The 22,517-nt window shown below is 42.7% G+C and overlaps 1 long non-coding RNA gene across 1 annotated transcript; it reads left to right on the top strand.

Annotated features, from left to right (window-relative positions):
• Positions 1 to 397: 397 nt before the first annotated feature.
• LOC116599228 lies at positions 398 to 20,813 on the top strand. Its single transcript, XR_004289289.1, has 3 exons — positions 398 to 645; positions 5,097 to 5,219; positions 19,827 to 20,813. It is a non-coding gene; the product is annotated as an uncharacterized LOC116599228 (long non-coding RNA).
• The last annotated feature ends 1,704 nt before the right edge of the window (positions 20,814 to 22,517 follow it).

Here is a 22,517-nt window from a genome sequence, read left to right as displayed (position 1 = left end):
CCCAGGATTCTGGGATTGAGACCTGCATCAGGCTCCTTGCTCAGCAGGAAGCCTGCTTCTCCCTCTCCCATTCCCCCTGCTTGTGTTCTCTCTCTCTCTGTGTCTCTCTCTGTCATATAAATAAATAAAATCTTTAAAATTAAAAAAAAAATTGTGAACAGAAAGGGGACCTGATCTGTGTTCATTATGAGCACCATCTCTGGCAAGGAGGTGGCCCCACAGGTCACACTGCTCTCCTCAGCTGGGATGGCAGGGGGTCAGATCACCTCCAACATTCTGGGAGGGCCTTTCCTGCAAAGGCAGTCATGGCTTTTAGACCAAGGCGCCCTTTCTTCCCTTTTCTTGTGACATTTTGGGAAGATGAGTCATTTGGCACGGATGGATCGTCTCCCCCACTTCTAAGCACACGTGCTTGTCAGCGGGAGGTTTATTCAGGGAGTCCTTTGAGAATCTGTCCTTGTCCAGAGTGACTGGTTGGTGTGTCTTATCCTCAATCTGCAGGCACCCGAGGTGGGAGTCGGGCCAACGGCCTCTTGTGTTTTCATGAGCTGATATTTTTAAAAATTGAAGGATGCTGCTTTTCTTTCTCGACTATGGAACCAGCACCGGAATATCCCAATGACGAGGATCACATTTGGGAACATGGTGAGTTTATTTTGTCACTTTCTCATACAAAAATAAAAATAATCTTAAAGTGCCAACGAAGTAGAACACATAATCATTACAGAAGAATCTGCTTCTCTTTTAAAAACAATTTACTTTAAAAGAGAAAACATATCTGTCTTTTTCTTCTTTTCTAGTTCCACCCTCTCAACAACCCTTCATTTTTTTCTTGGTATAAAAAGAGTAAATTCTTCCTGTAACGTTTCTGAAACATACAAAAAGTCATAAAGAAAAAAAGAATAGTAATCCTATCACCCAGCGAAAACCACGGGGGCTTCATTTCTATGTGTATTGTTTTCATTTTTATGTATTTCTTTCACTAGAAAGAAATACATTTATTTATATGTATGCCTACATATTCATGAATACATGTATCCCTTAAACACAGGCTATATCTATCATATGAGGAATACGTATAAATGCAAAGAACTGTTTTTATCAAATCGGGAAGGCACCACGTATAATTTTCAAGCCTGCTTTTTTTTTTTTTTTCCACTTAGCACTGTATCACAAGCAGTTTCCAAGGGCTGAAGCTTCCCATTCCAGATCACCTGAGGTGTTGGCTCGTAGACGAACTGATGAATTTACAAGCTGCTGTCAAACATGACTAGTGATGGCTGTGGCATTAAAATCGGTGGTTCTTCTTGAAAGCAATTAAATCTGGCATTGCTATCACTACCTAATGTGTTTATATCAGCTCCTGTAATTGTTTTCTAAAGCCATAAATTTCTCAAGTTAATTATAAACAAATTGCTCTGCTTAATTAATGGGCATCACTAACGGGTATGATCTAATATGCATGTGAATGAAACTGGCGACAGCCTCGCAGGGGCTAGATTAACAATGGCAGGTGGGAGCCCTGGGAGAGGAGTCAATCACCCAGAACCCGGGTCTTGAGTGTGTGCCAAAAAAACCCCAGGTCTAGCATCTGCCAGAGCAAGAGTGTTCCAAGGCTCCTGCTGCCCGTGCTGGGCTTCAGGGCGTATGTCATTTCGGACGTGTCCAGCTATGCGTCAACAAGTATGGAGGAGCGAAGGTCAGGGTGACCGTGCACTCTCTCAGCTTATTAACAGAAGTCTCTCTCTTTGGCACTGATATCTTGTCTATGTCACCCTGCGTGGCAGCAAGTTCAGCAAGGTGGTGATGAGGCCAGACATAAGGGCTGGGCCCCCAGGATTTGAATCCCCAGGTCTGCCGGCTACTAGATGTGGGAAGGTGAGCAAATGATGGCTTAGTCAGTGCCTGAGCTTGGACATTTGTCAGATGGGAATAAACCTTGCACCTACCTCGCAAGCTTGTTGTGAGGACCAAATCAGTTAATACAGGTAAAGTGAACATCATCGTGCTCAAGAAGGTTACATGTTATTATTACGAATCGTCAACATCTTGCTGTATTGATGAGGTAGCTAAGATTCTGTGACCCGGGCGAGTAGGAGGAGGAGGCAAGTGAGACAGGCACCCTGGGGACAGAACTGAAGGTGGCACCCTTCTCAGGGTGGCTGCCTTGCTCCAGTCCCTACCAGTGTGACCCGTCCCTGGGCACTCAGCCTGGATCCAGATCCAGAGGACTCCAGGGTCCCTCCACTCTCACCAAGACATCCTTTTCTCTTAGTTCTCCTTCCAGGCTTTGACAACCTTGTTCTGAAAAAGGACCCCCCAAATGACTGAGGGGTATCTCTGGGCCAGTGCTGGTTTGATGACTGGGTTCCCTCTGCAGAAGCTGTGCCCACTCTCTCCTCTGCTTCTCTCTAACTGACACAATAGAGGACAGTAGTGTCAGCAGTGCTGGGGACCCACCATTCTCCCCAGGACTGTCACAGGATTCCTGATCTTTGGTAGACAAAAATGGCAAGAAGGGTTTGTCCGGAAATAAGAGCCAAGGTGTCCACCGTGCCTTTGTCTTGAGTCCTTATCCACGTGACACTCCCTTGTTGCTGGATTGCTCAGCAGAGTAGCCCTGTGTGGCCACTGGGAGCTGCAGGCTATCTTGGGGGATGAGCCAGGAAGCCTAGCATCACTGAAATAGGAGGAATGGGACGTCTGGTGTGATCCAGAGGAATCAGTGCCCTTTTGGAGCCTTGTCTTGGGTGGTGATGCCAAGAGCCTCATGTCAAGGAGAAGCTTCTGTCCTCCAACTGCCACTCTTTCCAGATATATTTATCAGGCAGGAAGGAAACTGGCCCTGATTATGGGCTTATCATGTGTGTTCTTCATAGATATCACTATCAACGCTCAAAACTGAGAAAACTGAAGCTCATAGAGGTTACACTAGTTGTGTAGCAATTGAGGAGCGAAGCAAAGATTTGGGGCAAGATTTACTGTACTCTGTACCCCATGCATGTTCCTGGATGATAGTGCTATGGGGTATAAACCTGGGCCTCATTTCAGCTGAAGTGTCTTCAGATTTTAGGCCCTAGACCTCTTGCCCCAGGAGGTTGGGCAGGTGTCTGGAACTGAGTACAGATACTAATGGTCATGGTTATGTTCTGGACAACCTTGTTGGAATTCAATGGTCATCGGAGGAGATACAAAGCCAATACACCAAGGAAATCTTCAGGGTGGAAAATGGGAAGCAGGTCTGTTGAATGGGAAGACTCCCAGCACCAAAAACATCATGGCCAACCCTTCAGAAGTAACCTCCCTCTTGCAACCTCCAACAGGGGACCAGGCTACCCTGATTCCTGATTCTCCCCAAGTGAATGATCTCAGAACCTACTGGTATCTTTCTGAGGACGCAGAAGTGACTCTTAATGTGAGGGAAATTCAGAAAGCATAACGTGCATTGTGAGGTTTACGTAAACATATATGGGAATGCAAACACACACACACACATATGTATGGAGAATAGACATTTGATTTATCTATTGGGCCATTCATTTGTACTTATTTATTTTTCCATTCTTGAATTTATTTATTCACTTACATTCATTCATTTATCCATTCATCCATCCATCTAACTATTTATTCAACAAATGTTTCCTGACTGCCTACCATGTGCTCAGTATCATACTATATGTTAAGAATACAGAATTCAATTAGACAAAATCCTTCCTCTTAAGGAACTTACAGTCTCATGGGATTAGATAGCCATTTACCTACGTCACTTGTATAACACTGTTTTAGGTTCCACAGTAGAGACATATATAATGTATTCTGGGAGTCCAGAATCGATTATCCCCTCCTTGGAAGTGGGGAAGAATCTCGACAGAAGGAATACTTGAGTAAGAGTTTATTCTGCTCAAATAAGGGTAAGAACAAGAGAGGAGCCAGTCCAGCTGTATAGAAATGAGCCCATGGTTTCTAATTCACAGTTAGTCATGGGTCCTCGCTGTGGGAAGCACTTATGTGGGCAGAAAAGAAGAGAAAACATTCTTTGCTTTATCTGCCCATGTCTACCTGCCACCTGAAGATAACGGTGATGGTCTTCAATTTTTCAGAAAACAATCTGAGGTAAGAAGGATATGGACCCTGAGTTCTAGACTGTGGTCTGCAGGAGCCACCCAGCCCTCCTGTTGGAGCCCAGTCCTCATGGATCTGTCACCTGTAAGTGTCATCCTGGTCCTCCTTACCTGCCACAGGCATAAACAACTGGATTATGGAGAGCAATTTGCTCCAAACACTGAAAGGGGTATTTGTTTGTAGGGAGAAATAGTGTTTACCACTTTCATGTGGAAAGTTCCCAGCTTTTCTTTAAAAGACCCATAAGACTTATTCTGTTTATGGAGTATCTTTCCTCCAAATAGCTTTATAAATTTTTAATCAAAATTGTATTTTAGGAACTGAAAAATACTTGATTTCTACCAGACTGTCACATTTGAAAGGAATTTTATGAAACCCAAATGGGATTTTTTTAATGCCTATATTTCTTCTTCAAGTGGGTTTCCAACCAAGGCTTTCAGATTTTCTCTCCTTTTTTTAAAAAAGACCTTTTATACACAGTGTCAAATCCAGAAATGTGACATTCAGTAAGTGACATTCTATTTTAATTCACTTTGACAAAATAATGAACTCTATTTGTAGGAGCAATATAGCCTCATCTGACAAGGAGATGTCTCTGGAGTTTTTCTATAAATGAAAAAAAAAAAAAACTATTCCTTTTTTTTTTTCTTTTCATTGCCAAAAAACTATTCCTTTTTTTTTTTTTCTGATAAAATGGCAAGTTTGAGATTTTGGAGAAACTTTTGGGAAGTTATGAGGAACGTCTATGGGTCAGAAGGAAGCCCCCACCATAGTCACATATCCTGCCACCTGTCAGTCATGTTTGGATCTCTGATTTGGGCTAGCCCATACCGTTGTCCTCCAGCTTCAGATTTTCCATCTCTGGGGGCCATGTCCAGTGCCTGGGGGAAAGCAAAGACAACTTAGCTTCAGGACAGCCTTGCTTCCTGTCAAAGGTGGGTGACAAAGGTATACTGGTCTCTCTCCTCTCCTAGTGACACACATGGATGCTGGCCCAGATGAGAATACACGGGAGGCTGGAATTAGCAACCTCAAGGCAGGGCCCCGGTCACAGATCCAGCTCAAAACCCAAACCGGGTTTTCCCAGAGGCAGAGAAGTAAGTGTCTTCATAGCTTCTTTGTTTGAATGGTTTATGTTTAATATGTCTCCTTGGTCACTTTTAAAAATAAAGACCTGAAGTGGAGAAAGGAGACTAACTTTCAAGCTGAGTATAGAAACCTTGAATTATCAGGGAAGGCCACCAGAATGTCCTGGAAAAATGGGGTTGGAGATTTGGGTCATAACTGTCCAGCCCTTGGACTTGCTGCAAATGAAGGACACAAGAGCTGCCTCGGTCCCTGAGGGAGGGAAAAGGAAGTTCCATTCATAGTAGGAGGTAAAGGCCGGTGACCCTGCTTGGGACCCTGACTGTCACAAAAAGAGATACATTCTATTTCTATGCTTTTTTTGAAAAATACCTTTAAAAATCAAATAAAATCATGTATAAACCCATGACACCTTTTAAAATTATTGAAATAGGAAATAAAACTCCTTTCCTCTGTCTCAACACCAACAGCCCTCTGCATGATAACCATTGTCCACCCCTCCTGACATTTTCTGTCTACAGACAAAAGACACATATATCCATAGATATGTAGATATCTTTTAGCTTTATTGACACACCATGTACGTTGATCCACATGACTTCTTTTTCCTTAACAATGTAACTTTCCAACAATATATATCAAATTAGAGTGGTTTTTTTTCATTATTATTATTAGTGTCATTTGCCTTCTGATCTTATCCTTGGGGAGCATGTCTTAAGTTCTTGGAGAAAGGGTTGCAAAGCAGAAGAGAATCTTGACTCCCAGTGGTTTTATTAGACAAGACTATAAGACAAGGATCCTTGGAATCATTACCCAGACCTCTGGTTCCAACTCCAGGCTCTCCTGGATCCAGCCAAATAAGATTAATGCAGTTTGGGAATATTATTATCTGATATTCTCTTGTTGTAAAATCTAACTGAAGACACCATAGCAAGCCTTCCATCATAAGAAAAACTCTTAGATCCTGGTGGACTTTTTGAAGGTCCTTTCATCTATCTGGGGATGAGGGAAGTAATAATGTTGGTTCATTGGCTCCCCACAAAAAGCTGCCTTTCTTTGTCCTTAAATATAACCTACTCCAATTGTAACAACAGTCAAACTAATACAGCTTTCAAATCACTAAAATATAATTTTTTCTATATTTAAAGAATGTTATTGATTTTTATTGTTTTAATTAAGATTTTTATTTATTTATTTGACAGAGAAAGAGAGAGACAGTGAGAGAGGGAACACAAGCAGGGGGAGTAGGAGAGGGAGAAGCAGGCTTCCCGCCAAGCAAGGAGCCCATTGCAGGGCTCCATCCCAGGACCCTGGGATCATGACCTGAGCTGCCGAAGGGAGACACTTAACCACTGAACCACCCAGCTGCCCCAGTTATTGATTTTTGTTGTAAAATATTTTTATCATACATAATACTATATGGCAAAAAATAATGTGAATACTCTTGAACCTGGTACTCAATTTAAGAAATAAAATAGTACCAATGTCACTGAAGCTTTCTTTCCCCAATTGCATTTTCCTGCCTCCCACATACTTCTTGTATCAGGGATAATCATTATGCTGAATTCTTTTCCTTTTTTCTCTTTGAACCATCATTCCCCCTTCAGACATTACAATCAGTGGGAGATTTGTTTTAACTACTGCGTAGTGTGATTCCGTTTTAGACTTTTACTCTTTCCTTTTGGAAACCATAGAGAAGAACAAAGAGAATGAAAAGGTGGAGAACACAAGTACATTTTAAATAGAAACTAAAAAATTGGGGGCACCTGGGTGGCTCAGTTCATTAAGCATCTGCCCTTGGCTCAGATCATGATCCCAGGGTCCCGGGATGGACTTCCCACATGGGCCCATTGCTCAGCAGGGAGCCTGGCTCTCCCTCAGCCTGCTAGTCCTCCTGGCTTGTGTTCTTCCTCTGTCTCACTCTCTTTCTCTGACAAATAAATAAATAAAATCTTTTTTTTAATTTTTAAAAAATAATAAATAGAAACTAAAAGATAGAGAAAAACCTATGAAGTCCAGGTTATATGTAAATAATGTACAAAGCAGCTGTGACCAGCTGAATCCTCGGGGAATTCTCATAAGAGACAGAGATGGGAGATGTCAGGAAGAACAAGGTCCTAGGTAGCAGGTCTCAGATCATCAGCAAAAAATGCATTCCCAGATGGAGAAGAAAACTACCCTAGGAGGGATCTCTGCAAGCAGATCTAGGAGGGATCTCTGCAAGCAGATCTAAGAAGGATCAGAGAGAAGGTGCCAAAGTGCCCCCTGTGGGTACAGTAATGGTGTAGCTCAAAAGCATAAATATATATTTGGTGGCAGGGGCTATGTCCAATAAGGAAACAAACAGGAAAATGAGGTGAGGTTGGAAGCCCTTCTAAGCCAGGTTATGTGCAGAGAGGCACAGCAAGTATGGCTGCATGGAGGTGCCATATTTGGAGGAAGTGGTCCATTGCTTAATGAATAGAAGAGCAAGACCTTGAGTTACAAAGCTTGGAGATTCACCATAGCCTCATTTCTCATCTCTTCTTACAGACCTCTCCAACATATGCATGAAGCAACTTCCTATAGATAGTTGGTCCAGAAATTCATCCAAAATAATGGACTAACAAATATTGAATTGGTGCAGAACCCATTCAGACACTCACAAAAATGAAATACTCTCAAGGATGTAAAAAAAAAAAAAAAAAAAAAAAAACTTTCCCACTACATAAATGTTATAGCCAAATTTTCCATCATAAAATTTAAAAGCTTGCTACATGCAGTGAGTGATGAAAAAAAAGATGAAAACATCAGAAATATAGGAATGCAGGGAAGAAGAGAGATGAGAACTGGCAGAATCTAAGAATTAAAGAGGAGGCCCCCAATAAATTGTTTTCAGAAAAAAAAGAATAAATTAAAGGGAGGACAAGGAAGCTAAACACTACAGATAATACAGAAGATGCCTACAGATGTTAAAGAACAGAGGCCAAAAGCCAACATATGCATAATTGGTGTCTCCAAAGAAGAAAAACAAAAGTATGAGACAGCATAATTACTTAAAATATAATTCAAGAACACTTTCCTGAAGTAAAAGAAGACTTGAGAGGCGCTTGGGTGGCTCAGTGGGTTAAAACCTCTGCCTTTGGCTCCGGTCATGATCCCAGGGTACTGGGATCTAGCCCCGCATCAGGCTCTCTGCTCAGTGGGGAGCCTGTCTCCCCTACTTCCCCCTGCCTGCCTCTCTGCCTCCTTGTGATCTCCCTCTGTCAAATAAATAAATAAAATCTTAAAAAAAGAAGAAGAAGACTTGAATGTATATATTGAAAGGACAAATCATATACTAGGGAAAATTGACTCCAGATGGTCATAATCAAGACATAGCCTAATGAAATTGTGAGATTTTTAAAGGTAAAGGATTCTTTCAGCAGCACAATAATCGAATTACTTATAAAGGAAAGAAACCAGGCTAATGTTAGTTAGATTTACAGCACTATTTCACTCCAATACAATGAAGCAATTCTTATAAGATATTCTAGGAACATAAATTAGAGACAACGATTTTATATCCAGACAAACTGTCTTTCAAGCCTAAAGGTTAACAGTCTGAACATGTAAGAACTCTGGGAAAATTGTTCTAATGAGCCTTTCCTGAGGAGAACAGTAGGATGTGATGGTGAATTTTATCTGTCAACCTGCCTGGGCCATGGGATGCCCAGATGTGTAGTCAAACATTATTCTAGGTGTGTCTGAGGGTGTTTGGGTTGGGATTAACATTTGAATCAGACTAAGTAAAGAAGTCTCATCTGATTAGTTGAAGACTTGAAAAGAACAAAAAGGCCTGGGTTGGGCCGACCCTGACCCCTGGGCTGTTTGTGTGAAGGAGTCATGCCTCCTTTCCTACAGGCAAGAGCCAAGAACTTGACTGATTTTCCTATGGTGCTAATTCCTATGTCAAAGGTGATTCCAGGAGCGTGAGACACCATTTTTCCCTTTCAGCGCCCTCCTCTAGAAGGCTTGATCCTCCCCAGACTTTTCCTGTTTCCTGTCCTGCAACTATTTTTTTTTTATTTTTTTAGTTTCTCTCTCTCATGATAAACATTTAAAAATTGTTTTATTTAAAGATATTTGTCTAATCTTAGAGTACACTTATCATGATGAGCACTGAGTAATGTACAGAATTATTGGATCATATTATTCACCTGAAACTGATAAGACACTGTATATTAATTATACTTCGATAAATAATATTTCTACAAGAATAAGAATAATCTTATTCTTGTGATTTCATATATTTTTATCTTCATAGTTTTAATTTTTAAATTTAGTTCTTAATCCTTAAATCCCATCTACTTGTACTCTTTTTTACACTTTTTACCTTATGTTTTTACTCTTTTATCCTAATCTTTCATCTCATTTACTTTCATATCTTTAACCTTTTCTTTTGCTGGTTTATGGCCTTTTATATTTTCTTGTAAATCTCATCCATTCTATTCTATTGTTATTTTTAAGTCCCTAACCTTTCGTCTTTATTGTGATTTATATCCTCTTAAAAAATGTGTATTGCTTTTCTATCATTGTTTTAATCTCTTTCTAACCCTCTATATTCTCTCTCATGATTGAAATAATCATATTCATTTTTCCCCTTTCCTTATATATCTATTATAATTTTCATTTCTTTTTACAATGGCCAGCCAGAATGCATTACTATAGCTATAGTAGCAAAAGAAAAGCTCAGCCCTAAGGAGATGTTGGGGCCCTTGTTCCTTGCATTTGTCCTAAAAGTTATACCCTGTTCCTCCAGAGGCTGAGATACTCCCTGTTTTTTAAATCATTGATCTCCAAGTCAATTAGACCTGCTAGGATTAGTTTCTATCCAGCTGGATATTAAACTTTTGTTCCATTGCCTCAGGGAGATGTTTTCTCTCTGACTTCCTACCAAGCAGAATGCTGATTACACTTGACCCTTGAACCACACGGGTTTACCCTATCATATCTACATACCTGTGGATTTTTTTCAAAAAGTCCAGTAGTGTAAATGTATTTTCTCTTCCTTACGGTTTTCTTAATAACATATGCTTTTCTCTAGTTTACTTTATTATAAGAATACAGCATACAATGCGTGTAACACTCAGAATATGTGTTAATTGACCATTTCTGTTACTGGTCAGGCTGTTGATTGGACTAGTACTAACTACTACTAGTAGTTAAATTTGTGGAGAGTCAAAAGTTACACACCCCTAACCCTCACAGTGTTCAAGGGTCAACTGTATACTGAGAAGGTAGACCTAAGAACTCTAGTTGTCAAAAGAAATCATCAAGTAAATGCACAGAGTGGGAAAAACTATTTGCAAAACACACATCTAACTAAGGCTTTATATCCAGGCTATATAAGGAACATCTATAAATCAGTTAGAAAAAGATAACCCAACTGAGATATGGACAAAAGGCTTGAAAAGACACTTCACAAAGAGAACAACCAAATAACAACAACAACAACAAAACAAAAACCAAGAACACCAAACCAACTCTATGAAAAGATACTAAACTTCTTTAATCATCCAGGAAACGCCAATTAAAGCTACAGTGTACCGCTTCACACCCACCATAATGACTAAGAAGAAAAAGATGGGACATTCCCAATTAAAACTGGTGAGAAAGTAGAGCAAAGCGAATTTTCCTGCACTGTTGATACAAGTATACATTGGTACAATGATTTGGGAAAACTGTCAGTGTCTAATAAAGCTGAACATATGTATATCTTACTACCCAGCTGTTTCACTTCTAGTTATATCCCTAGCAGAAAAGCACTCATTCATGGAGTCACCAACATTATGTACTAGAATGAATCACAGAAGCACTATTTGTTATAGTAAAAGCTGGATATTACCCAAATATCCATCAAAAAATGATGGAATTAATTGTCACATATTCACATAATGGAACACTACACAAAAATGAGAATAAATGGTCTACATCCATGCAAAAATATATGTGAAATTCAGAAAAGACAATATCGAGTGAAAAAAGCAAGAGTATCCATTCATTATTCCATTTGTAGAGAGAAACAGAAACAGACAAAACTAATCTATAATTTTCGATAATTAGGGCAGTGGTTTGCCCTTGGGGTAGGCACACTGACTGGAAATGACCACACAGTGGTCATGTTGTTTCTTGACCTTGGTGCCGGTTATATGTGGGTTTAGTTCGTGAAAATTCATTGAGCTCAACATGTATAGTATGTTCACTAGGAAAGTATATCACGCTTCAGCAGAAAGTTAATGAAAACTTACCTTACACTCTGTAGCATAATGACCAGGATTAAGGAAAGTAACTTCTTAGCACAGATCCTGGCACATAATAACTATTCAAAAAATGACAGTTATTTCTTTTTTTTAATATTTTATTTATTTATTTGAGAGAGAGAGAGAGCATGAGAAGGGGCAGGGTCAGAGGGAGAAGCAGACTCCCTGCTGAGCAGAGAGCCTGATGTGGGACTCGATCCCCGGACTCCAGGATCATGACCTGAGCCGAAGGCGGTCGCTTAACCAACTGAGCCACCCAGGCACCCCAATAACAGTTATTTCTATTATTGCTACATAATATCATTGATTTTCTGATGCACATCTGCTACAGCTAATGCTATCTGCTTGATCTTACCTTGCTTGATGTTATCCTGACAAATGGGACTCTGTCCAGGATTGACTGCTTCAGGGACCTTGAAATTTGTCAAAATTCATACAGCAATGTAGAGCATCATCAGATGTGGGAACCAGACCCCAGGGAACAGTAATGTCTGTTAATATGGAATTACTGCTCTCCACTTTCAGCATTTTCCTAAAGCAGTTCCAGCAAGTAAGGCAAAGACCCAGGGTTCCCAGAGTCATGTCTAGTGTGAATTTTACATACAGGTGCGTTATCCAGGAGAGATTTGGAAATGGCTGCACTTAGGACTCTTTTGGGGGCCAGTGACTTTGAGGAGCATTTGAGTTGCTGAGTTATCCATTTTCTTTTGCCTCCTCAGCACCTCCTGGTCCCATTTGCCTTCTGTGTGAAATTTTTCTATGGTCTGCCACTGTTATAGGGATCCTGAGGCTAAGTTCTTAGGTAGCTTCTGATGTCGTACATGGTGAACATCCTTATCCATTTGTTTTCCATCTTATTCCAGAAAGGTTCAGCGTGGCTGAACACTCTTGCTGGGGCCATCTGTAAGGGTGTCTGCCTAGCCTGTGACCCTCCCCTCTAAGAACTGCCCTTACACTTACAGTGGCAGGCCCAGAAGCCATGTTTGCACATCATTATCCTGCCCTCATAGTCCTGGGGGAATGGACCTAGTGGAAATGACTGACTCAAGCTGACCCAACTGCAATTTTCGCCTTTGACTTTGAATTTGGTACTTGAAGACAGCAGTCAGTGTTCCACTGACTGGCTGAATGAGACCATGTTGACAGAAGCAGACAGAATGAAACAGATGCATAAAAAAAGGTAGAAATGGGGTGTTTGAAGAAGATAAAGGAGACTAGGAGAGAGAATGCCTTGGTCTCTGATATTTTTCTCAATCCCAGCTTTTGTGTCTTCTGTAGCCCCATTGCACACTTCCTCCCCCATGTCTCTGAGATCACCCTATAATATTACAACATCTCTTTCCTATTCTTTTTAGGTCAAACTAGCTCAAGCAAGTTATCCACAAACAGTCTTCAACTAAAATAAAATATGTTGCAACAAGATAAAGTCACATTTAAAATGTGTTGATAAAGGCGCCTGGCTTTAGCTCGGGTCATGATACTGGGGTCCTGGGATGGAGCCCTAAGTCTGGCTCCTTGCTCAGCAGGGAGCCTGCTTCTCCCTCTCTCACTGTGTACTCTCTCTGTCTCTCAAATGAACAAATAGATCTTAAAAAATAAACAAATAAAGTGTGTTGACAAGTGGAAAATGAATCCTGAAGGCTAGTGTGGTGTCAGGAGAGAGACATGAATAACAGGAGAGGGGACACAAGTAACAGACACAGGACCCTCGGCATTCTGCTGGCAGCCAGGAAATGCCCAGGATGAGTCATCAAGGATCATCTGTTCCCGACCTGACTGCCCAGTAGGAACACAGGGAGCTTCTGAAATGTCCTCCTTGGCCCCACCCCAGAGACCATGATTTTATTGGTCTGGGCTGGCATCTTTATGATGTAAAAGCTCCCTTGTGTTTCTCAAGTGCAGCCAGGGTGGAGAGTTCCTGAGTTACATGAGTCACCACATATAGAGAGAAAAATAAATACCAAACCAAACAAGAACAGTTTCTCCAAAGAGGTACAGAGCGGTCCTGAGGCCACAGAGAGAGAGCAGTTCCTCCCACTAATCTGCATTCTCAGAGGAGGTGGGATGCAGTAAACAGGGTCCTCAGCCATCTCCTCATCCCACACAAGAAAGGGCCCCGGATGTGATAATCCCAAAACGCCATCCCGGAAAACACAGGTCCACAGGGTGGGGCACAGTATTTCTGCTGCCTGACTTCAACTTGGAATGGGTTTTAGAGTATTTAGAACAGATATTTATACCAAGACTTCTGAAATTTAAAGCAACTTTTTTCCCGCTGAGGAGAGGGACCATAATTTTCGTCAGATGAACAGTGGTGGCTCCGAGCCCCAAAAGGTTCAGAACCACTGGAGGAGAATTCACATCCAAGAGTCTCTCACCAACCCGGGTGGACTTCTAGGGAGATTGCTTTACAAACACCGGGCAGGCGCTGGAGCTGCCATATTGCTTAGAGGAGCAGGGGACAAACCTGTCTCCACAGTCAGCCAGTGGGCTCAGGATTGGAGCATGCTTCAGGAAGCTGAGGAACCTGGCAAGGACATGTGTGTGAATAGAAGACAAAGAGGAAGCCAGAAGGAGTCCTTGGTGAACCAAGAGCCTGTTCAGACAGCAATGTGAGATACACTCTAGTACACAGACAAAAGAGCAAATAAGCCCCGGAAGTTCTTCAGCCAGGAACCAAACAGCAGTGATTTCTGCTTGGAAAAAATTTAGAGCAGGTGGACCAAATACCCATCTCGTTCATAAAATATCTCTGTTAACACCCATGGAACATTTAACATTGAGAAATATAGTTTCCTGGTGCCCTCTCTAAACTAAATTGTTTGCAAAATATATGACTCCAAGACTGAATTAGTTAACTTGTTCCTTAGGGTTATTGACCATAAGTCAATTTAATGCTGGAGGCTGTCTACCAAAAATGATGACTTTGTTTTTAGAAGTGTTTGATCTGTAGTCCTTCTTTGCAACATTAATTTGATAGTAGGTAGGTTATCTATTAAGGTTGGTCTTGGCTCATGGCACAAATCTATATTATCTATGAATAAGTGAATTTCCCCTTTCAATTTCTTATAACAAGGGGGCGATACCCTGATATCCTAATCACTGAAGAGGAGTAGCAAGACTTTGAGGTGTCGATTAAAGAGAAGACAGGCCAGAATAAATGCCTATTTTATTTCTTTGGGAAATGCTATGTGATCAAAGGAATACTCTTATGGGGTAGTTGCTAAATCAGGGGTCAGCAAACCACAAGCCACAGCTCACATCTGGTCTGCAGCCTGTTTTTGTGTGACCTACAAGCTAAGTTTGTTCTTTTGCATGTTTAACTGGTTGGGGAAAAAAATCAGAAAAATAGTATTTTTGTAACACATAAAAATGATATGAAATTCAAATTTCAGTGTCCATAAATAAGATTTCACTGGACAACAACTGTGCTTATTAGTGTACGTTGTGGCTGCTTTCATACAACAACAGAGGTGAATAGTAGCTTACACGTGATATGGCCCACACAGCCTAAAATATTTAGGATCTGGACTTCTACAGAAAAAGCTTGTAGACCCTTGTTCTAGATAAATATAAGCAGCCTCTATGTCAAGACCAAGTTACTCTTGCCCACAGATCAAAGGTCAAAGAAATACCATCAGTGATCATCTATTATTCTTTTTTAAACATCTTAATTTTATTTTATTTTTTTTCAGTGTTCCAAGACTCATTGTTTATGCATGACACCCAGTGCTCCATGCAATACGTGTCCTCATTAATATCTGCCACCAGGCTCACCCACCCCTCACTGCTCCCCTCTTTTCGAAAACCTTCAGTTTGTTTCTCAGAGTCCACAGTCTCTCATGCTTCGTTTCCTGCTCTGATTTCCCCCAACTCACTTTTCCTTTCCTTCTCCTAATGTCCTCCATGTTATTCCTTATGCTCCACAAGTAAGTGAAACCATATGATAACTGACTTTCTCCGCTTGACTTATTTCGCTTAGCATAACCTCCTCCAGTCTTGTCCATGTTGATACAAAAATTGGGTATTCATCCTTTCTGATGGAGGCGTAATACTCCATAGTATATATGAGCCATTCATCTGTTGAAGGGGATAACGGCTTTTTCCACAGTTTGACGATTTTGGACATTGCTAAAATCCATCGAGATGGTCCTTCCTTTCACTACATCTTTATCTTTGGGGTAAATACCCAGTAGTGTAATTGCAGGGTCATAGGGAAGCTCTATTTTTAATTTTTTGAGGAAGCTCCACACTGTTTTCCAAAGTGGCTGCACCAACTTGCATTCCCACCAACAGTGTAAGAGGGTTCCCCTTTCTCCACATCCTCTCCAACAATTGTTGTTTCCTAACCTGATGATTTTGGCCATTCTAACTGGTGTAAGGTGGTATCTCAATGTGGTTTTGATTTGAATCTCCCCGACAGCTAATGATGATGAACATTTTTTCATGTGTCTGTTAGCCATTCGTATGTCTTCTTTGGAGGACAAACGAAGGAGGACTTCTCTGTTCATGTCTTCTGCCCATTTTTTGACATGATTCTGTTTTTTGAGTGTTGAGTTTGAGGAGTTCTTTATAGATCTTGGATATCAGACCTTTGTCTGTATGTCATTTGCGAATATCTTCTCCCATCTATGGGTTGCCTCTTTGTTTTGTTGACTGTTTCCTTTGCTGTGCAGAAGCTTTTGATCTTGATGAAGTCCCAAAAGTTCATTTTCGCTTTTGTTTCCTTTGCCTTGTATCTTGAACAAGTTGCTGTGGCCATGTTGAAAAGGTTACTGCCTATGTTCTCCTCTAGGATTTTAATAGATCCCTGCCTCACGTTGAGGTCTTTCATTCCCTCACAACATACAAGATCTTCTATTATTCTTATCAGATTTTCCCCATAAGAAATAGTACCGTAATCAATAGTAGAGTATGCCTAAAACATACTTGTGCCTAGTATAGAACACTAGCCTAAGAAACACAAATTTACCTTTTAATTAGAAGAAAAGGAAAGAGGCATAAATTTAGAAGAAATATCTAATAGCTGTGGAACATAAAGAGAATGCTCTTCATTTTTTGTCATTTAATTAGGTCAACAGATATTTATTGATAAATTACAATATGCCTGAAATATCAAGTTCAGAGTACTCATAACAGACTCAGAGTCCAAAATCAGACCACTGAGAACATCCTTGAGCAGTGCTGGGCACAAGAAATTTTGTTCAGGTGTTTTATTGAGCTTGAAGACTTTGTTTTAATCACCTCTATAAAATGGAAGATCATTAGCAGGTCTCAGTCAGAAGTGGCCCGGGATCCACAAGGTTTAAATAAATTGACCTTGCTTTATGAAGCTGTGAAAATCAAGCTCCCTGTCCCTCAGTAACCACAAACAGACCTCCTGCAACTTCTTTCTAGACCCTTCCCACTGCTATTCTTCTAGCATGGATCAGTTATACCTGCAGAAGCTTAGCATACGATTGATTGCCCAGGAAGGTATCTCTTTTCCTTGAGGTTGCTGTTTAACCACAAACTAGGCAAGCAACTACCTTATTTCCTAGGATTCTCAGGGGTAGAAATCTATGAACCCTATAGCACCCTGGGGTGGGATTGGCAGCCCCACAGTGCTTCTGGGGGATGGCCAGCCAGAGGCCAACTGTCCATGCACTGAGCTGCTCCCCTACCCCGAGTCCAGTTACCAAGATGTCCCAGAAACATTTCAAATTCTGGGGAGCCCATCTGCTGCGCTTCGGGGTGGTGAGCTCATGGGAAGGGGAGGTGCCTGGCTTCATTTCTCCAGACCCCCACCCCCAGCGTCTGGAGGGAATCTCAGTCCAGAGGTCAGCCTGGGGTAGGGGTGGGGTGTGAGGGATGGGCAGGCAGGGGAAGCTGGCAGCCAGAAAGAACATGCATGGGCCTTGCATTGTGGGAAGGGGCCCCAGGACACCAATGAAGATCCACAGTCCGCTGCAAGTGTCACCACGCCTGGAGTGCCCACTCAGCCAGCTCCATGTCTGAGGCGGTGGGGAGAGGGGCGTCTACTCTTCCTCCCTCTATCTTCCCAAAGCTAGCTTGGACTCACCTCCTCTGGCCAGCTCAAGTCACCCTCTTGAGAGAAGCTGCAACGTATGAATTGTATAATTTCCTTGATTCCACCCAAGAGTTATATGCTCTCCTATTTGCATTTAAATTTGCATTGCACAATATAAAGAGGAAAAGTAAAATTCATGCTAATAAGTGAAAACTTTAATTTTTCTTAGAATGACATTAAACAGTAAATGAAAAACACCATGACAAGTGTGAGAGAGACAGTCTACCAAAGAAAAAAGCTTTATCTGTAGCAGCACTTTTTCCCTGCTTTTTAACCTTGAGGCCCTGCATTTTCATTTTGCACTGAGCCACACAAATTATGTAGCCAGTTCTGGTTACACCTTGCTCTTTGCAGAAGCCAGTGCATGTGCAAGTCTGGCAGCTGACCCGAAACCAATAGCTAGAACCCAGTCCCACAATAATGTTACTTTCTGTGAGTGCCCCGTGGTGACTCACAGCTCAAGACCATATATTTCTCACTTGTCTGAATGCAAAGTAAAAGTGGCTATTTTTATAGAACAAAACCCAGGGAAAATATGGAATTCAGCCCATCTCTATGCACCGCTGCACCTGAGACACTCAGCACACATAATAAATCTGTCTTCGGAAACTTGCTCCTTTGCAGTTTTGACACAGATAAACGACAAGTATTAAATCTTAAGGGAAAAGAACCAGCTGCTGTAGTTGTTGAATTTCAGAGACATAAGCCTCTAGGCCTGCTGATTTGAAGTACCAGCCAGAGACCTGGAAAAGGGTATAGGTGCACTGGGAGAATGGGAGAGGTGCCCTTGGAATGGCTTTGTCTTCAGCAACCCCAAGAAACTCAAGATCATATCTAATATCATTGGATCTGAACTTTGGAAGCCACTGGACTTTGACCAGTGAGAGGACTTTGTCGGAGACAGATGCTACACAAGACAGTGGTTCAGAATTTTGTCTTCTAGTGTAATTTTTCTTTAACTGGGAAAAAAAGGTACCTGGTAAAAGAGCAAGATTGGCAACAGATATATTTATTTCTTCCCTGTTTGGCACAATATTGTTGGTAGGATCCAAGGGTGAGAATGGGGGTAATCCTAGAATGTCACTGCCAAATATAGCTAGTGGATGAGACCTCCCTCTGCTGGTGTGTTCCTTTGCACCAGAATGGAGCTCCTTGGGGGGAGGGGCTTTGGCTCCATTCTCTGAATGGGGAAGCCATGGCCCAGAGACTTTTAGTGGTATTCCCATAATCACACAGTTACCTAATGGCAAAGTTGGGACCAGAGCCAACACCTTCTGACCTCCCAATGTGAGCTCTTTTTCTTTAACATTTGGAGAGAAAATCTGTATCCTTTTCTTTGAAGGTTATATATGCATTATATGGATGGGGAAAGAGTCTCAACCATGAGCTGCTCCCTGGTCTGACCCCAGGAAAGGCAGAGCAGAGGAGCATCCTTGGGAAGGGGAGGATTTCTGACCACCTCCCATGACAGCAGAAGCCCAGCCCCAGCTATGGACAGGCCACACCTGAGAGTGTGCCTCCCCTACCCCCCAGCTCTGTCCCCGGACTTCTCCCTGCCCAGGAGCCACTGCTTGAACTTGTCAGACTTGGAGCTGGAAGCCCACCTCCTCAAACCCTCTCCCTCCATCCAACGTCCCTGCAATGGAGGCACAACAGCTTGAGGCACCCTCAGAGTCCGAGTGCCCTGGGCCTCACATCTCCCACTGACTGGCTGTGAACATGGACCAGTAACAGAACATCCCCAGGCCTCCATTTCTTTATCCAACACTGCTTCACAGGATGTCTGTGAGGATCCAGTGAATTATCGCCTGTGAGCACACATTGGACAGTGTTTAGTGACGGCCAACACTCAAGCCGTTCTGTTGGTCTAGCCCAAGGACAAACTATTTTGTTTGTCAGGCTCCTTTGGAACCTGACGATATTGGCAAGTAACTGAACATTTCTCAGTTTCCACATCTATAAAATGGGCATAATGACAATGCCTACCACAGGGATGTTAGAAGTCATGCCATACAATCCATGGAAATCAATCATAAAAATGTTGTAAGACTTTAAGTAAGTTCATATATAAACATAACCACCTGTAATAGGGCCTTGCACATGTGTATTAGCTATTACTCTGAATAACTTCTAACTACATACAGTTACAAATCATGAAAAAAGACAAGGCCTGAAAGTGCTCAATGCTATTTCTAGCAGTTGGTTTATGTTCAGTAAATAGAAACTACCAGGTAATGTTACTTTATTGTTGCCTTTATTGTTTTCAGTAACAGGATTGAAACAGACAACCCCTCTTACCGGATCTCTGTTTCCTATCTTTGACTCAAACCCAGCCTGACTCCTGGAATAACATTCAGGTGTCCTCCCGTTGGTTCAGAATAGAAGTGCCATGTCCCCTGAAGATAAAATTGGAAGCTTAAGAAACTGAGAGGAAAAGAAAAACGGGCGGCCAGGTTCCCATCACCCACGTGGGCTGGACCTCAGGTGTCTCTTGGGATCTTGCTACTCAAAGTGTGGCCTGAGGACTGGCAGGATCCCAGGGAGCTAGTGAGAGATGCAGACTCTCAGTGCCCTCTGCCAGACCTCCCCAGTCAGAATCTGCCCATTAACCTATTAACTGCCCCCCCTACTCCCCACCATGACTCCCATTCACAGCAGCATTGAGCCCCAGTCACTGCCTGGGGGCTCAGCAGGACACTGCCGGGGTCAGCCTGGCCTGGTCCGGGTAACAGGGCTGGCATTTATCTTTGACTTCCCCAAAGCAGGCAGAGCTGCTTTCATGGGTGGGCAAGTTGTGCCATCATCTCCAGGGCCCTGTGCTCGGAAAGGCCCCATATATTTCATGCTCTGCACTGCTGTCTGGAAATTCCTAATATTCTGAACCAGGAGCCCAATGTTTTCATTGTCCTCTGAGTTACACAAATGAGGTACTCCTACTAACCCCATACCCTGGGATCCTCTAGGACTGGGGCCTAGAATCGGCCCAGCTTTGGCCACCTTCCTTCCCCAAGCCAGATCCCCAAGTGCCGTTTCTGCCCCACACAGACACATCCTGAGGCCGGCTGCAGCCTGGCGACGTGGGGAATTAGGGGCACCCCCCCTGACTGGAGGGATGTGTCCTTCTGGAGGCAAGGAATGCCAGAACCGCACCTGAATCCCACACTTGAGTTCTCTCTCACGTGGCTTTTAAATGTCCTGGGTGCTGTGCATTATCTTTAACTTGCCTCATCTCATTTAAATTCTTCCAATAGCCAGGGGGCTATGTATTATTTTTCCGGTTTGACAGAGAAGAAAACTTAAAAACGTTAAGTAATGGGCCAAAAATCAAATAACAGATCAAAAGCAAAACCAGGATATAAACCAACCTTTGTCTGGATACACAGCCTCCAGACTACCCTCCCTCACTGCACCTGGTGGTCCTCTTCCGTGTCTGAATGAGGTTCCCTCCCGCCAGCCCACCCAGCCAGGTGCTCACTGCACGCCCAAGGCTTACCTGTCCTCCCTCCACCATTGCTCTAGCGACCCCCACTCTCCCAGTGCTTACAAAGCAGATGCTGCAGGGCTAACACGGGAAGGGCCTATGTATTCGTTTCTCAAGGCTGCTGTAACAAATTAGCCCCCAACTTGGTGTCTTAAGAAAAGAAAAATATATTCTCTCAGAGTTTTGGAGTTCAGAAGTCCAATATCATGGCCCTGGAATGAAGGTGTTGGCAGAGCCACAGTCTCCCTCAGAGGCCCGGGGACAGTCCTCTTCCAGATTCTGGTGGCTGCAGTCTTCCTTGGCCTGTGGCCACATCACTCCAGTCCCAAGGGCCAGCAGTGTCAAGTCTCTGCTCTGATTTCAGATCATCTTCTCGGTGCATGTCAAGCCTCCCTCTGCTTCCCTTTCCTGTAGTTATATGTGTGCTTGCACTCGGGGCCCACCGGTAATGCTGGATGACGACCCCAACCTGAGATCCTTAAGTTCGTTCCATCTGCAATGGTCCCTTTTGGCCATAGAAGGTAACATTCACAGTTTTGGGGGATTGGGATGTAAATATCTTTGGGGAGGTCATTTTTTACCCAGCCACAGTTGACTGATAGACTAATAGTTGGAGGAGTTCAACAGAAAAAGAAAGGCAAAAAAAAAAAAAAAGGCCTTCTGGCCTTGTCTTCAGGAGGCTCCTCTTCTGGCCCCGCCCTCAGTAGGCTCCTCTCTTGAGGAACCCCCAAGCAATGCATCCCTTCCAAGGCAACCAGTTCCTCTGTACTTAAGCCACCACTCAGAGGAAGGGGAGGTTTGGGGAGAAGGCAGCAGGAAACTTAGTTAAGGCCCTAGAGCTAAAGAGCCCAAGGATGGGCCTTCTAACGACAGCAGAACAGAAAGGTAAACTGCTCTGGGGTCTTACTTCGCTTCTTAGAGACCTCTCCCAGCTTTGTAGATAAAATATGTATGAAATTCATAGACTCTGCTAAGAATTCTGCTCTGGGACCATCATATTTTCAAGCATGGCTAATAAACCTCCTCTTCCTATTCCCTTTTGTTGCTATTACTCTTTATGGTCTCTTATGACTCAGTTGGTAACTCTATGTTCTGTTCCTGCTTCCTTAGGCCTACATTCTCATTCGTCCTTCCGTGTCAGGCGAATCACTCCCAGCCCTGGAAATGCTGAGGGACAACATCCGGTCACACTCAAAGGGTGGAAAGTAAAAGAACTATTTCCTGACAGAACATGGAAAGAGAATGACTTGGAAACTAATGCCCTGGGGCACCTGGGTGGCTCAGTCAGTTAAGCGTCTGCCTTCAGCTGGGGTCATAATCTCTGGGTCCTGGGATCAAGCCCTATGTCAGGTTCCTTGCACGGTGGGGAGCCTGCTTCTCCCTCTCCCTCTGTCTGCATCTCTGCCTACTTGTGCTCCCTCTTTCTCTATCAAATAAATAAACAAAATCTTGAAAAAAAAAAAGAAAGAAAGAAGGA

The sequence above is a fragment of the Mustela erminea genome, chromosome 9 (genome assembly GCF_009829155.1).
Source record: "Mustela erminea isolate mMusErm1 chromosome 9, mMusErm1.Pri, whole genome shotgun sequence".
NCBI classification, from domain to species: domain Eukaryota; kingdom Metazoa; phylum Chordata; class Mammalia; order Carnivora; family Mustelidae; genus Mustela; species Mustela erminea.
The sequence above is the reverse complement of the archived record's forward strand: the minus strand, read 5'-3'. Positions and strand labels throughout refer to the sequence as shown.